This window comes from Gobio gobio, assembly GCF_949357685.1.
Source record: "Gobio gobio genome assembly, chromosome: 3".
NCBI classification, from domain to species: Eukaryota; Metazoa; Chordata; class Actinopteri; order Cypriniformes; family Gobionidae; genus Gobio; species Gobio gobio.
This window is the reverse complement of record NC_137099.1, coordinates 62,349,690-62,368,025: the sequence shown is the minus strand read 5'-3', so window position 1 is coordinate 62,368,025 and position 18,336 is coordinate 62,349,690. Positions and strand designations below refer to the sequence as shown.

The 18,336-nt window shown below is 39.8% G+C and overlaps 1 protein-coding gene across 1 annotated transcript in view; it reads left to right on the top strand.

The window, feature by feature from the left end:
* LOC307124221 (uncharacterized protein) overlaps window positions 1–18,336 on the top strand; it is a gene marked incomplete at its 3' end in the record, with an annotated part of 717,433 nt that overhangs the window by 15,887 nt on the left and 683,210 nt on the right. The window lies entirely within an intron of this gene.

Sequence of the window (18,336 nt, the reverse complement as noted above, 5' to 3'; positions counted from 1 at the left end):
TTAAAAAAGAGTTACTTTTCATTGAATTTTACAAAAAATTGTTTTAATGAAAAATGTTCATTATAAAAGGTTGATTAAAACATTTTATGACTGAAAGAATTGCATTTTTATTAAGTTACAATTAAAACAATGGGTAACAAAATGCTTTCCAGTTGGTCTCTTTCTAATTCAATGTTCAGGTTTGACTGTATTATAAAGTAAAACTGGCACTTCAAATTACCATTTAAACCAACCAAACAAACAAAAAACTTGACAAAAATCGTCTTTGAGAATCTCTTATTATATATTAAAATCCACAACCTGAAAAAAAAAAATAGGCAAATATGTGCAAAAACAACTAGAATTCACAAGCCTTTCTACAGAGAGCTGTAAATCCATCTAGTGGCTAAATATTATCCATCTTTAGTGGATATTGCATGATAACAATGCTCACTGCTTCCACCAGATGGCACCAATCTGATTTCAAAAATTGTTTTCTATTGGCCTAGTCTCTACTTTAACCTGAAATACAGCATTAATAAAAAAATTCAAAAAATGATATATATATATATATATATATATATATATATATATATATATATATATATATATATATATATATATATATATATATGTGATCTTAATATCCTAATGATTTCTGGCCTCAAAGAAAAATGTTTAATGACTCATTCAATGTATTGTTGGCTATTGCCACAGATATACCTGTGAGATTGGCCGCACTTCCATCATCATCAGGAGAGTCAACATGGCGGGCGGTGGCGTGGCAGGAGCCGCAGGTGTGCTCACCAAACTTTTATGTCTGTTTTCATCTGCACCGTCTAAAGTGGCTGAAAAATGCTATGATCGTAACCATACTACAAAAAACAAGTACCGGTATGCACCGAGGACTGAGGGCTTTATACAGCGATCCGCCTTCTTGGTTTATATTATAGTGTTGCTGATTCTTTCTGTCTGCGGCTGTGGGATCACTCAGGTGATCTCACAAGACAACGCACTACCACCAACACAACCCGTTATACACAATGAATGGAGCCGATTCACCCTCTACACGGCAATACTACGGGATGGAGGAGCAACAGCGCCATGCGAGCAAACCAACACTGCGAGTGATAGATCTAAAGCTCCACGCTTTTACAGAAAGCTGCTCACGTACCTGTTTGCTACACTTCTCCTTGCTGATGATGTCCAGCTGAACCCAGGACCCGTCGTGGTGCAAGATCTACTCCCGACGAGCACGCTCGTGACTCCAGGTAATGCCGACCAACAGAGATACTCACACGGAAACCCGGCGGTTACAAAACATTTCAACATCGGTCTCTTCCAAACTGTTCAGCACTCCAAAACTATTTGGGACCCATGCGCAAAGCCGAGGGGCCTCATTGGAGGTCACCTTAACATTCATAGTGTAAGAGCAAAAACAGGACAACTAGAAAACCTTTTTACCGACTCAAATTTGGACTTCCTCTGTCTGTCTGAAACATGGTTATCCAAATCGTCACCCGTAGCCTCGTTCATAATGCCTGGCTACAAGGTTTTCAGAAAGGACAGAAACAAGGGAAGAGGCGGCGGGCTACTTATGTATGTGAGAGATAACATTAGATGCGAACAAATTGATCTAACATGTGTAAATGAACTTGAATGTATTGCCATTACTATTTCTCTCTCTCAGCAGATGTCATTTAATGTGATTGGAGTGTATAGACCACCGTCATATGATGTCACGTTTTATGAAAATTTTAAGAACCAGCTTAAATTATTGGATACAAAGAAAGAATGTATAGTTCTGGGCGATTTTAATTTAAATTAGGCTGAAAAGGCAACTAGAAAAAAGCTAAAAGCACTTACAGACAAGTTCGAACTGACTCAACTAATAGATGGACCCACACGAATAACAAACATCTCAAAAACACAAATTGATCTTATATTTAGTAATAAACCAGAGAGAATTATAAAATCTTATAATCTTCTCACTGGTTTGTCAGATCATAACATGACTCTTATTGCAAGGAAATTAACAAAAAAACGGATTATTTACCAACGAGAGATAATCAAAAACTCCTATGGAATAGGGAAAAATGACATGAATGCTTTTAAGGAAGAACTAAGTCAAACTGATTGGAGAGATGTTTTGCTCACAGATGATATAGATCCTTACTGTGAGTCCTTTATTGGTACAATAAATAGACTTAAAGAAAAATATACAAAAACTTTTAAAAATGGACAGCGTAAGGGCAACCTACCATGGTTTAATGACCATTTGTGGGACCTGATGAAAAAACGTGACTTTGCCTTGAAAGTAGCACTGAAGTCTAAATTAATTACTGACAGACAAATTTTTACAAACCTTCGTAATAAAGTGGTCAATGAACTGAGGAAAGCAAAGGCAAGGTTCTTTATGGATATTATTAAAGACGGAAAAGGAAATAGTAAATTGATATGGAGCAACATAAATAAATTAACAAAGAAAGACAAGAAGCAAAATCAGGGAAATGGACATGAGCTGAAAATTAATGGAATTTTAAATAATGACTCCAGTGAAATAGCTTCTGTATTTAATACTTATTTTACCGTATCAGTGCAAAATTTATCTGACACTTTTGGTGCAAGAATTAAAAACATAGCAATACCAGATTATAATAAGACCATTTTTAAGATAACTGAAGTTCCTGAAAATAAAATTTGTAAGACAATAAACACTTTAAAGTTCTCAAAGGCAAAGGACACATTCAAGTGGGATTCAACATTTTTAAAGAACAATATTCACTCCCTTAGCACCCCCATTACACACCTAGTCAATTTATCGATAAAGCAATCAATTTTCCCAGCTGCCTGGAAAAATGCAGTGTAAGTTCCGATTTTCAAGGCAGGGGAACCTACTGATGTAGCTAACTATAGACCAATCAGCATTTTGCCGTTGGCATCAAAGATTGCAGAAAAAGTGGTAACTGAGCAGTTAACCGACTTTTTAAATTCTGGACAAATACTTCATCCAATGCAATTTGGTTTTAGGAAAAATTACTCGACCGAAATGGCTACTTGCTGTTTTGTTGAAAAAATCAAATCAAAACTAGACAGTGGGAGTGTTGTAGGAACAGTTTTTCTGGATTTAAAAAAAAGCTTTCGATACAGTAAATCATAATGTTCTTCTTTCTAAGTTGTCAAACTTTAATTTTTCTGATGATGCTATGAAATGGATGGAGTCCTATCTCACCATGAGAAGACAAAGCACCAGAGTTGGGAATAAAATGTCATCATTCAGTAGCTGTTCTGTTGGCGTCCCGCAAGGCTCGGTCTTAGGCCCTTTGTTATTGAGTCTATATGTTAACGATCTACCACTAGCATGTCCCGAAGTTGACACCCAAATGTATGCAGATGACACGGTCATTCTTGCACATGGAAGAGACAGATATGAAGTGGCAACCAAATTAACAACAGCAATGGCAAAAATTGCTACCTGGCTTTCTGAGTCTGAGTTTGCATGACGCTAAATGTCAGTAAAACTGAAAATCAGCCAGATGTCGTTGTAAAAGGGGAAAAAATCCAGATTGTGTCACATTTTAAATACCTGGGAGTTACCCTTGATTCACAGTTGTCTTTTAAGAAACATATAAAGCAGGTTTGTAACACTGTTAAATTTAATTTGAGAAATTTTAGACACATTCGTAATCAGTTACCTCTAGATGCTGCCAAATTGTATATGCACTCAATGATTTTCTCACATTTTACATACTGCATCACAAGTTGGTCACAAACCGGAAAAACAATACTTGCTCCACTACAAACGCTATTTAAAGAAACTCTCAAAGTATTAGATAAAAAGCCATCAGGTTATCACTACTGTAATATCATTCAAAAGCACAAACTCTTGACTTTTGACAATTTTATGTGCTTTAGCAATGTTTGTTTAGTTTACAGAGTAATTCATAATCTGGCTGCGCCCCCATTAAAGGAGTTCATATTATTGCTCTCAGATAGTCAGAGAACTACCAGGGCAAACAGTAGAGGTGACTGTGTCGTACAGCACAAACGTACTGAGTTTGGCAGATCAGCCTTCTCTATCAGAGCCTCTAAGTATTGGAATTCAGTCCCAAATGAGATTAGAGACATCAGTTTATTTACTTGTTTTAAATTTAAAATAAAATTATGGTTAAAATCAATACAATCATGTACCCATTAATCATAAATTAAAAAAAAAACTCATTTTCAGTTGTATCCTAACATTGTATTGTTGTGTCTATTAATATTGCATTTTATTTTGTTCTGTTCTTTTGTTTTATTGGGCTTTTACGAATGTGAAACTTTGTTGTCTGAAAGGCTATTTGTGTGATGATGTTCTATGGTCTATTTATATGTGATTGTTAATCGTATGTTACCTCGTCCTGCCCAGGGACTACAGATGAAATTTAGCTTGTTGCTAATTCTGGTGTGGCTGAGTGCCATACACTGTCCCTGTTAAATAAACTAATAAATAAATAAATAAATTATGACTGGTGTTGAGCTCCAGGGTCACATGTCCCAGACAGACACATAGTGTCGGCCCAGATCCGGCCCACATCTGGCACATGTGGATTGAGCGCGTGTGCTAGATCTGTGTGGCTGTCTGGGGTCTATATTCATGAAACTAATAGAGCGAGCTCTGCTGGACACGGGACGCACCGCTTCTGAGAGCTGAGGGGAAGAAAGTGTCACAGTGTTAAAAGTGAATAACATTCATTTATTAGTGTCTGTAATACACACCACTGAACTCCCAGATGAACCTGGTTCTCCTGTACTGGGACAAACGGGATGGCCTACTCATGAGTCTCCTTCAGTCACTCTGAGCGGAGGGATAACAGCATCGGATAATTCAGCATCTCTCAGAGATCCCTCATGTTCCTGAAGCCTTTGCTCTGGGCTGTGACCTGTGACCTGTGACCTCTCCGTGGGGTCATTAGCAGCATTAGCTGTTCCTGTGCAGCAGAGGAAAGCAGCGAGCCACCTCATATTAAAGTCAACATGAAACACATTCACAACACATCGTTCTGGATATCCATCAGGAGTTGAGGAGCTTTTCATACCAGCACGTTATTATTGCTGTCGTTTGCATCACATCAGCCTTTAGTTACTAGTGTTAGCAAAACACCTAATAATGCCCAGCAGCTGTTTGAATATTGGTGTAGATTATTGTCCCCGCACATGTGACCTGTGTCAGGGGTTTCAGACCCATCGAGAAGTTTACAGAAAAACTGACGAAAAACTGTAAATAAATAAATAATTAAAATAAGATGAAACTAAATAAAGAAATACATTTTGAATAAAAAATACAGAAAAAATAAATACAAAATTAATTGCATATTAATTATGAATTTAATATTATTTATGTATTTATTTAATAATTTGTGTCTCTTCTAAGGCTGCACAATATATAGAGGGAAAAATTGATATTGCAAATTTACAACATGGCTTTGTGTGATTTTCAAATCATTTATTTAATTAAGTAAATATATGCAGGTTATATATATATAGGGCCCTATGAAATAAGTTTTTGTTTTTTTCCTAATTCTGTTTTTCCGTTTTCATTTTTCTGGATTCTGTTTTTGTTTTTGGACTCCATTTTAATGGTTAAATTACATTTTTAGCAATCAAAAAGCATGTCTAATTAATTGAAATAATGAAACTTATACAATTTAGGTTTACGTTAAACAAAAATGACTGTGTGATGATGATGTAGATGATGAAACGGTGAAATGCTGATGAAGTGACTCTCGGAGCGGCTCTGGAGATGAAGTTTGTGCATTCATGTCCTCATGTAGTGAGGCTACAGAGGCTCAAAACAGTGCTTCAGTGTGTGTGTGTGTGTGTGTGTGTGTGTGTGTGTGTATGTGTGTTGTGGGAATATCATTTTAAAAGACACTGTAATTACAATTACCATTTTCTCTTCTAACCAAATTCTCTCCTCTTTAATGGGAGTCAGCTGTCCATGTGAAATTGACTTGATCGTGTGATCGTGTTGTTTAGATGATTTGAGACGGGTCTGCTGGAGTTTTACGATCAGGGGTATAACCTCCTCCTCTGTTCTGTGTTGTCTTTAGAAGCTTTAATTGCATTGCGTACTAAGACAGACGGAAAATGACAAGTTAGTCCCTTTTCAGGCTGTAGCAGCCCCTCGGCGTCGACAAACGAGACACAGAGAGTTTCGACGGGTGCTTAATCCTCTTTATTTCGCTCGCTTTGAGCGCCATTAATCATGACCTTGAGAACGTTGTGTTGTAGCACCGTGAAACTACATAAAGAAAATATATACTCAGAAATACAAACATATGTACAAATAACACATTATTTAAAAACAAATACGCATTTGCAGATACTCAAAGGGCAAATAAATGATTACATACATGAGAAATTAACCAGAAGAGCTCGACAAATAACATGTGACATACGAAATTATATCACCTTACAAAATACAACATAAAAACACACAATAAAGACACATACCTCGCTCCGCTTGCCAAAGGGTACTAAAGGAACCAAAACATGAAGTGCATCAACTCTTTACAGCGTATATTTCAACTTATAATAAACCCATGTGGGAAACCATGCGATCCTTGTCTGCACCACTCTCCTGCGTTACCGCTTACGTTACCTAGAGAGCGTGCGTGCACACATAACATATTTAAAGTGAAACACACATATTCTTTCGGTCATTTACACTCCCACTCGGCCTAACTGCCACTGACCTCTGGGAAGCATATCGTCTTTGATGATTACAACATCATTCACTTGAAGGTTACGGCGGGGAATATGCCATTTCTGACGTGCTGCAATGTTAAGAAGGTATTCCTTCTTCCAACGACTCCAAAACTGCTCGATTAGATATTGAACTCTGCGCCATCTTTTAGTGGCGTACACATCTTGTTTTACAAACTTTCCAGGAGGTGGAAGAGCAACATCAGACTTCATCATTATCAGATGGTTTGGGGTCAGTGGTTCGAGTGAATTTGGATCATTAATCCCATCTACCGTTAGAGGGCGGCTGTTCACAATGGCCATTGCTTCATAGAACAGCGTTCTAAGTGATGCATCATCAAGCCTGCCTGGGCATAAAACAAGTGTGGCATTGAGTACGTTTCGCACAGTTCGTATCTGGCGCTCCCAGACGCCTCCAGCGTGGCTTGCAGAAGGAGCATTAAAGACGAACTCGCATTGTCTCTCTGCAAGAAAGATCTCCAAGGCATTGGTGTCAATCTCTTTCAGTGATTTTGCGAATTCATTTTTAGCTCCCACAAAGTTAGTGCCGTGGTCACACCGAAGTTTGCGAACTGCTCCTCTGAGGCTAATAAAGCACCTTAGGGCATTGATAAAGGAGTCTGTAGATAGGTCCTCAATCATCTCAATATGGACTGCACGTGATGATAGACAAGTGAATAATAGGCCATATCTCTTAAACTCCTTACGAGCTCTCTTCACAATAAATGGCCCGAAACAGTCCATACCACAGTACGCGAACGGAGCAGAAACCTCAACACGTTCTTTGGGAAGTTCCGCCATACGCTGTTCTTCCGCTGGTCGTCTGAGTTTCCGACATTGCACACACTTGTGTATGAACTTGGCGACTGACTTACTGCCTCCAATGATCCAGAATCCATTCCTTCTCAGCTCCATTTGAGTTTGACTTCGTCCCTGATGACAAACTTTGGTGTGGTAATGTGACAGAATGAGTCTAGTGATGTGGTTACCTTTTGGAAGTATTACCGGATGTTTTAGATCTTGACTAAGAGATGAGTGTTTTAGTCTCCCACCAACCCGAAGGATGCCATTGTCCAAAATAGGATCCAGATGGTACAGTGCACTTGAATTTTGGAGAGCTTCTCCTCTTTCAATTTTTTGCATTTCCTTGGAGAATGCTTCCTGCTGTACAAGCTTGATGACCACCTTAACAGCTCTCTCACGTTCTTCAACTGTCACATGATCACTGTTGCACATCTGTTTGTAGCCCAATCTGTTTATTCTTGCAACCACCCTTAGAAGCATAGACCAAGAAGAGAATCGACTTAAGCGACTGAGGATGTCTGCGCGGTCTCTGACTGTGGTCACAAAGGTTTGGACTGATTTAACTTCAGGATCACCGACAAGCAGGTTAACAGGCGCGTATGGTGTTACATTTACTTCCTGTTCCCACAGGAATTTTGGTCCTGATAACCACATTGACGTAGAGATGGCAGAAGCATTAAGCCCTCTAGATGCATAATCAGCAGGGTTATCTGTTGTATTTACATAACACCACTGACTAGGATCTGTGATATCTCGTATCAGCTGCACTCGATTTGCGACAAAAACGTGAAACCTACGGGCTTCGTTGTTAATGTATGCTAAAACAACCTGCGAGTCTGTCCAGAAGAACTCTTGGTCAATCTTCATTTCCAGCTGATTTTTCAGCATGACACTCATTCTGGCAGATATGACAGCGGCTGAGAGTTCTAACCTGGGAATGCTTATGACCTTTGTAGGTGCGACCCTGGCTTTAGCCATCACCAGACTGCAGTGGACTTCACTCTTGCCATTTTTGAAGTGGAGGTAGGAACAAGCACCATATCCTACATTACTCGCATCAGAGAAGTGGTGTAACTCTATTCTGACTATGTCACCGAAGGTATGTGGGTGATAACATCTTGGTATTAATACTTCCTTGAGTTTCAGAAGACCGTTTTTCCAATCTACCCATTGAGGTCGCAAGTCATCAGGAAGTTTGTTGTCCCACTCAGTCCCTCTACGACACAGTTCTTGTAGGATACACTTTCCCTGTAGAATGAATGGGGCAACAAACCCAAGTGGGTCGTATAGAGAGGCTATGACAGACAGAATACCACGGCGAGTCAATGGCTGATCCTTCCGGTCGATGCTGAAACTGAATGTGTTATCCTTTGTTGACCACTGAATGCCGAGTAGACGTCCAGCAGGTGTTGCTTCAAAATTGAAGTCAAGAGGCTTTGATGTCGTTTCCCTTTCTGATGGGTTTAAACAATTCAAAACATCTTCCTTATTTGAGTTAAATTTGTGAAGCCGTAAACCTCCATGCTTACACAGCCTTTGGGCTTGAATTAACAGTTCTTTGGCTTCATTGATTGAGGGAACACTGGTTAACCCATCATCTACATAAAAGTTCTTCTCAATGAATGCTGAGGCTGACGGATGGTTAACCTTGTGCTGCTGTGCCAGGTACTTCAGGCCGAAATTAGCACACCCAGGTGACGAAGTGGCACCGAAGAGGTGGACTGCCATGCGATATTCTTGAGGCTCTTTCTCCAAGTCTCCACCCTCCCACCATAAGAATCTCAGGTAATTGCGTTCATCAGGTGGGACGAGAAACTGGTGAAACATCTTCTCTATGTCGCAGGTGACTGCAACAGGCTCCTTTCTGAAACGGCACAGCACTCCCACCAAAGAATTGGTTAGATCAGGCCCAGTCAGAAGAGTGTCATTTAGAGATATACCACGAAACTTTGCTGAACAATCGAATACCACCCTTAGCTTGTTTGGTTTCTGAGGGTGGTACACCCCATGATGTGGGATGTACCACACCGTCTCTCCATTTGGTATATCTGGAGCTTGTTCTGCATCACCCTTTATGATCATCTCATCCATGAAGGCCTTGTAGTGATCATAATACTGTTTATTGGACTTGAGCTGTTTTTTTAGGTGTTGTAGTCGAGCAGTTGCCAGCCCTTTGTTGTTTGGTAGTGCTGGTCGGCTGCCGCACTTAAAGGGGAGAGGAAGTTCGTAATGTCCATTATCCTTCTGATGAATATTGGCACTGAGGTGCTGTATGAAGCGAACATCCTCTTGTGACACACATTTATCCTCAGAAGCTTTGTCATTGAAATCTGACTCAAGAATTTTCAGGATATCGTTGGGTGATGGGAAAGGTATTTCCTTTACTGCAACACGGTGGACAAAGCTCTGATTTCCTTGTCGGTCGAGGTGTGGATTAGACAGGCCTATAATACTCCATCCAAGCACAGTTTTTTGCGCGAATGGTTCGTTTTCACCACCTATAATGGCTTCCAAGGGAGCTAGAGCAGATGGGCAGTCAAATCCAATTAAAAGTCCGACTTCACAGTTCAAAAGTGGTGACAGCTGACTTGCCAAGTGTCTGAGGTGACTCCACTGAAGCGCTGTGTTTTTGGTGGGGATATATGACTTGTCCACCGGAATGAAGTCTCTTGTGTATGCTTGCTGTAGTGGTATAGAACTTGCAGATTGAAATCCTCTAACTTTAAGCCCACAGACTCTCTTACTGGCAGTGATTGTGTCAGCAGCTGTCATGGTGCTTAGTCTAAGTTGCACAGGTTGTGAGACAACATTCAAACTTTCGAGAAGATCTTCCAAGATGAAACTTGAGTCGCTCTGGGTGTCCAGTAAAGCATATGTTAATACTTCTCTTTGGGGTTCGTCCGTTGTAGAGACGAAAACTGGCACAATGCTGGAAGTAGCAGGAGAACATTGAGTGAGTGCGTGAGTCATGACTTTATGAACTTCCTCACTTGCTTGAACATCCGAAGAGGACTCTTTGGGGTCCTTTGAACGAGCTTTATCCCTTTCTTCATGTAAGCAGGTAGGATGACTTCGACCACATGTACCACATGTATGTCTTCTTCTGCAGTCTTTACTCATGTGTCCCTTTCTGAGACATCCGAAACAAAGGTGGGTTTCATGAATGAAGGCTTTCTTTTCTTCAATAGTCTTTCCAGCGAATGTAGGGCATTGAGCAATGTGGTGTTTTTCATCTTTGCAGAAAAGGCACAATGTCTTTGGCTTAGAGCTGTATGTTTCTGGCCTTTTTGAGCTTAAGTCCTTCACCTGCACCTTCGTACTGAGAGCCTTAGCACGCTTGGGGAACCTTTCGTCCGCGTTCTTCTGATTCACAAATAGCATAGAGGTTACAGGGTTACAAACTATTTTTGCCTCCTTTTGCAGAAATTCTGTGAAGCCCTTGAAACTTGGATAGTCACCTGATGTGTCTAGCTCTTCCACCACAATTCGGTTCCACTTTCTCACAATCCATTCTGGGAGTTTCTTTAACAGCTTGTGGTTTTCTTCAGAATCGTTTAGAATGGCTAATCCTTTGACATGGGGAATTGCCTCGACACAACCTTGTAGGAAATCTGTGAAGTCTCGTAATGCCAGTGGGTCATTTGATCCAATTCTGGGCCATCTCATCAGCTTATCTCGAAAGGCTCTTTGGATGACGAACGAGTTCCCATACCTTTCCTGTAACACCTTCCAGGCACCTTGATACGCATCCTCAGAGTTTCTGTAGAAATATCCCTCCACCGCTTTGCGAGCTTCACCAGCAAGGTAGTTCTTCAGATAGAACATTTTTTCACCGGCAGGGAGAGGTTTTCGATCAATGAGGGCCATGAATGACATCTTCCAATCTATGAATTTTAAAGGATCACCAACAAAGACAGTGGGTTCTGGAACTGGCAGTCGATGTGTACTTAGTGAGTTTGCTATTGCCTGAGCTAGATTGGCAGTTTCCTGAGGTGATGTGAATTCATATCCTTCACATGATGCTTACTGAGGTAGAAACGACTGTGCTTCCGGGTTCAGCTGAGATGTAAGCTCTGTCCTTTGACAGCCTGTGTGAATGTTAGGGCCTTTGTCGTCTTCACGGTGTTGAAGGTTACCTTCCAAATCGTTATACACTTTGACACGAGCTGCTGCTACTTTTACTTCTTTGTCAACTTGTAGCTGTAGTAGCCGATTCCTTTCCTCAACTAGCCTTAACTGCATTTCAGCCTCCTTCTGCTTTATCTCCGCTAACATTTTCGATTCACAAAGCTTCCAGTCATGTTCCATCCTATCAAGCTTAGCTTGTTGATTGTGAATTTCTTGTAGAGCTTTAGCTTGCTCCAGTTTCGCTGCGAATTCTGCCTCTGCATCAGCACGCTTACTTGAAACTTTAGAAGAAGTCTTTGATTGACTATCGGATCCCAGTGATGACTCCGAAACGACTGTGTTCGTTATTGTACATCCAAAGATGGATCCATATTCATCCTTATTCAGCACCTGCCTTACTCTTTCCTTCACAAGCTCTTCGTTGTAATTTTCACTAATTGTTTCGAGTCGTTTATTGACAAGATCAGTGATCTCTGCCGTTAGTGCAGCGCAGGCATCCATACGTTTAACAATGTCTGGAGTAGTAGTGTGGTTACGCAGAATTGGTTCATATCGCTGATAAACTGAATCATGTCTGCCTTGAATGTCTTGCTGTATTTGATCCAGGTCTTCACGTGTACAGAATGTTTTCAAATTTGATCTAGCCTCCCTTGCAGCCTGCTTCCAAGATTCATATATCTTATTGAAAGCCCTTTCCTGTTTCTTTGCTTCGAGCTCATGCATCTCTCGACCTTTCTCTGTTAAACTTCTATCACGTGAGCTTGCTCTGATCTGTCGCGCTGATGGGTTGCTTATTTCTTCAGCTGGAAGTGGCATCTCATCAACTTGTTCCACTCTTTGTTCAGGTGCGTTTTCCATTGTTTCTTCAATGTTGTTAACTTCTTTAAACTGGGCAACTTAAGCTATAGGTGATACCATTTTCATCAGACCTCTAGAATGAAACACTCACAAATATTAGCAATATCTACACAAATGCACAGCAGTGAACACTTTTAACATTCAAATATTTATCTTGTAATAGGTCAGAAATTACAGTGATTACAAACAGTAATAAAATTAACTGTACCTTTTGTGTATGACCTTTTAAATGTCCAAGATAAATCTTCAACAATCAACGTTCAAGTTTAACACACGTTTAAAACAAGTTCCCCATTCATTTTTTTTTTTTTTTTTAAACCATCAAGTAAACTTGAATATTTTCTTGATTTGACTTATTCAATTTAAATGTCCCTTGTAGTTTTATCCTTCAATTTAATATTCCAAAAAATATTCTCCTTTTCATCTGAACATGTCAACTTACAGTTCAATAAATGGATGCAGCTCACGTAAGTATTTAACTCACAGCCTCAGCCTCATCTGTAACATTAACGATGCCTTGATACACCTTGCGCCATCTCTTTAGGCATTTATGATGACGTCACGATCCGCTGTTCGTGCGCATACGTCTGCAGCGCCGTGCAGACCCTCGTGCTGTGTTGTCGTGAGCTCTCTCGACCAGGGCAGCGGCAAAGTGACGCGGAATCCAAATAAGCGTCGAGTTTCACTGTAGCAGCCCCTCGGCGTCGACAAACGAGACACAGAGAGTTTCGACGGGTGCTTAATCCTCTTTATTTCGCTCGCTTTGAGCGCCATTAATCATGACCTTGAGAACGTTGTGTTGTAGCACCGTGAAACTACATAAAGAAAATATATACTCAGAAATACAAACATATGTACAAATAACACATTATTTAAAAACAAATACGCATTTGCAGATACTCAAAGGGCAAATAAATGATTACATACATGAGAAATTAACCAGAAGAGCTCGACAAATAACATGTGACATACGAAATTATATCACCTTACAAAATACAACATAAAAACACACAATAAAGACACATACCTCGCTCCGCTTGCCAAAGGGTACTAAAGGAACCAAAACATGAAGTGCATCAACTCTTTACAGCGTATATTTCAACTTATAATAAACCCATGTGGGAAACCATGCGATCCTTGTCTGCACCACTCTCCTGCGTTACCGCTTACGTTACCTAGAGAGCGTGCGCGCACACATAACATATTTAAAGTGAAACACACATATTCTTTCGGTCATTTACACAGGCGCTGTGTAATATCATTGCGCCGCTGCACTCATGGGACGACAGTTCCTTGGTTATTACGCAGGAATGAGAGAATAGTTCCTAACTATATCACTCTAGAAAATCACAACTTGTACACGATGTACGTCTTAGTACACGATGTAACTACAGAAGAGTCAAGTTTTAAAAACTCTTTGGTCATTTTTGAGCGAGATGCTAACGGTCTAATCAGATTTAATTATCTATGCTAAGCTATGCTAAAAGTGCAGCTAAAAATGATCAGTGTTGGGCAAGCTACTTGGAAAATGTAGTGAGCTAAGCTAGCAGTTACTCTACATTACAAGCTAGTGCTTTCTTTCTGCCAGCACATATCAAGAGGTGGCCAGGCTGGACCCTGATCATTTTAACAAGAGGTGTTTATTCACACGACACAATAGAGGCTTTTCAAAATTTGCATCGAGATCACTGTTTCTCTTTTGTGACTGTGTGGAAGATGCGCGTACAACAGCGCATGCCATGCGTGAGTGAATTGAGCGCTTGAAAACAAAAGTCCACTAGACTGCGTCTTTCCGCGCTCACAGCCAAAGGAATACTTTCAAAGTCTCGTAGAAAGTGAATTAAACCCGCGACTTTAGCAGTTGTGTTTCCAATTTGAGTTTGATCTTCAGAAATGCTTGGGAATATGTAGCTTGTGTGGACGCTACCACACTACTTGATCAACAAAAGAGCTTCGCTACTGAAAAGCTGTTTGATTCAGAAAACAGTGACGCTAACACCACGCTACTGAAAAATGTAGTTAAACTAGTGGCGTCATTACTAGTTACTACCTAACCCTAACCCTAACCCTAACCCACCACTGCTCATCTGTTTAACTCTAGGGGAGTTTTCAAAAATAGCGGCGTGTTCCTTTAAGTCTTCCTTTACTGTGAAGCGAGTGGTTTTGTGAGCTGCACGCGTGTAGATGAACACACAGCGGCTTCACTCTGAAACAGGCAGAGCATTTATTGACCCCGGCAAAAACCTGTCAAAATAAAAGCTTGACGTTTGAATATAAAGAAATTAAGACGGAAAAATGTGTATTGTAATAGTATTTCTATTTTACAGTACAATACTATTATTACAATATTTATTATTTTGCTCACTATATTTAATAATAATCACTATAAAATCATAATTATTATTATTGTATAGTCATGTTAAATTGGTCAAAAACTGTATGCATGTGGTCTATGAAAAGTATAAACACTGAATTCTTTTTCACATTTCTTTTGGCTTTTAAAATGTATTTATTCATAAATGTTGTTCACAGCTGCACTCCCCAGCCCAATCATTCTAGAATGATCGATTCTTTTCAAACAGAGCTACTCAAGTCTAGTGTGGCTATCACCAGACCAAGCTCAATTTAAGACTGAACATTGTTCTGGGGAGTCTGCGCTGTATTTTCTACAAGACGCGTGATAAATGAGCATAAATTAAAAGACTCTGTACACAATTTGATAGTCCTTCAACCAATCAGACCACAAGAGGCGTGATCAACGGGCATCGACCCATCCCTTCTCTATCCATCATCGTGTTAAACCCGCCAATAGCGCACCAGGTGGATAAGCCAGTCTGTGATTGGTTCCCGCAAAAGTGTAACGGAAGCAGTAGAAATGAATGTGCAGGTTTCCAGACTGAGTTGCAGAGCGAAATCAAATCTCCGGCAGATCAGGCTGGGTTTACCCAATCTAACTCAAGTCATCTTTCCTGTATTTTCATTTCACTATATAGAAAATCACAACATCGCAAAGTCAAGTTTTTTTTCTAATATTGTGAAATTAAATAAATGTTAAATGAAATTAAAAAATAAACTAAAACTTATTTGAAGCTTTAGCTTAATCTGATATACTAACTAGAACATAAATACAACATTATAAAAACTATATAGAGGTTTTGTATATAGAGGATGACATTGCATTTTGATGCACTATGTACCATAATAATATTTCACGAGTTGATTTGCCTTGTCTTTTTTTTTTTACTGTTCAACATTGGGTAATAGGCAGCGCTCACTTTTTACCCAGCCGTCCAATCACAGTGGAGATGGGGCGGGACAAATAGTTAATATTGCTGGTTTTATATTCAGTAATATTCTTCAAAATGAGATTATAGTAACACATTAATGCCATGGATATTCTGTATCATAGTATCAAAGTATCAAAGTACCAGCTGTCAGTTTTCAGAAGAGCACCAGCTGGCTAAAAATGCTTTAGTGGACACATGATAATTTAATATTTATTGCTAGGCATATGGCAAATTAGTCTCTTTAGCATTTATGCAAAATATTGGAGCCAAACCTGAGAAAGAAGTGCAGAAGACTCCACAGCGTTCCTGGACACGTCATTTGCAGCTGTAAATCATGGGCGGGATTATGCTAATGTGGAATGAGTGTGACTGCACGCCTTATTTATGAATGTTTATTAATATACACACGTTTATCTACCGAATCCGTGGTATTGAAGCATTTGTGAATCCGGAGGAAAATCCATTTTACGTGCAAATTACTAAATTTCATGAATGAGGCCCATTTATGGCAAAGTATACTTCTTTTGACTCGCACGTGTACGCAGACATTCAACGCATGTACAGTTCTGAGCAATCTCTCACCACGAGTTACAACCCATGTAAATATCTTTGTATTCTTTCATGCTAGAGTTGTACAAATGAGGGCACTTTCTAAGCTCTTCGCTCAATCTCTCCATTGTCGCTGTAGCTTGGGTTCTGCTCAGTTCTGTTTATTCTGTTTTTCTTCAACTACCTTGAATCGACGCCCCAGGGGAAGGCCACCTTGTGTGCGCATGTGTGACCTAGTTAGAAAAATCCTGTGGTATGTGTACGCTGACCCTAAAAAGTGATATCATCATGATGTCATCTCGAGGTATCTTTGGGTAGACAGCGAATCGATTTGATTCATGATTCATGGGCCCCACTGATCTATATAAATGACTGGATTGCTCATGACGTCATAAAAAGTGAAGCCGCCGCGCCGCCATGTTGGTATTTCCCAAGCTCATGCGTTCTATTGAATGAATAGGACATTAAATGATTTTACTGAGAAAACATTGCCTAAGGAGACACCGTTGTTATATCTGAAGTCTCCCTGTACATTCTTACAGCACAAACGTCCTGAACAGGGAAATTATTATTCGTTTATAGTCAGGAATTTCCCCAGCTGATTAAAAAGTTACATTCATATTCATTAGTGAACATCAGCTCAGCGGGCGGACGAGACACTTCAGCGTATCACAACTGTCAAAGTGCGCATTTTGAAATCGGAATAAAGATTTATGCCTTGTAACCTGAAATCTCATTGTACCGTTGTGTTTATGCATTTATGTATTTATGTTGTGCTCTAGTATTGTTTTTATTCATACACTAGGCTAACTGCAAATGTTTCAATAATGATTTCGTTAACAGCATGCATTTTAAAGCAGTTAATTATTTAAATAATGATTAAATAAATATTTAATTCAACAACATGGCATACACAACACTTATATGAAATACTTATACTCATATAACACTTGGAATATATGGAAACTCATATGGAATCTGTAAACGGCACACATTTGCACCGTCTTTAAGAGTCTGAAATAGACGTTGCTCAATCGGGAAATAAAATACACACATCATAACGCTGACTGCTTTATTTTCGAGGTACTGCATGGCAAACTTTGAATTGTAAATCCTCATCCTCTCCAAAAAGACATTACAGATATCATCTGAAGTAACAATTAATTTACACACATATATCGTAAAGATGATCCTGTGAGACTGAGACGCTCCAAGTCGTGTGATATTAGTTCAATGTTTTGGCTGTACGTCAATGATGCCCTCTGCTGGTAGGGAATAGTAAGATGGCCGCTCGAGCTCTTCTGGTGGCTTCACAGTTTAGAACGCGATGAGCAATCCAGTCATTATATAGATCAGTGATGGGCCCCCATTTTATCTCACATAAAATAACGGTGACGTTTCCACATAATGAAAGCATTTTATTTCAACAGTAGTGACTGAGTCGGCAGCTTTATCAATGTCTTGAGCGGTTTGACTCAGGACTATTCCTGTCTCGAGAGAGAGAGCTGTCATCTGCTCATGTGATTGCAGTGGCCGTCCTGAGGAGAAATCAAACATGGGCTGATCAAAACTCAATGAGAGCGACGGACGGAGCGCGAGCACAATCCAGTGAAGGCGGTAAAGAGAGCGGCGTGTGAAGGAGAGCTGTGAGGGTGCGGATGATGGCACACGTCTCCATTAATTCACAGATGTAGAAATTTAATGTTTATATATTTTAAAGCACTGAATCGCAATCGAATCACGATTAATTACATTCTTAGAATTTTAAATCGATTATTGACCGAAATCATCGATTCACGATTCAAAAATACATGTTTCAAGATCGATGCATATGCATCGTCAGGATTTGTAATCAAAGCATTGAGAAAAGAGTCAATCGTTACACCCCCAGGGTCGCCTGTAAATCACAATCATTCATCTTCAGCTTAAAGGGGCACTTCAGCGCTGGGAAGATCAATGTGTGTTTAAACTGGGTCATTTATGA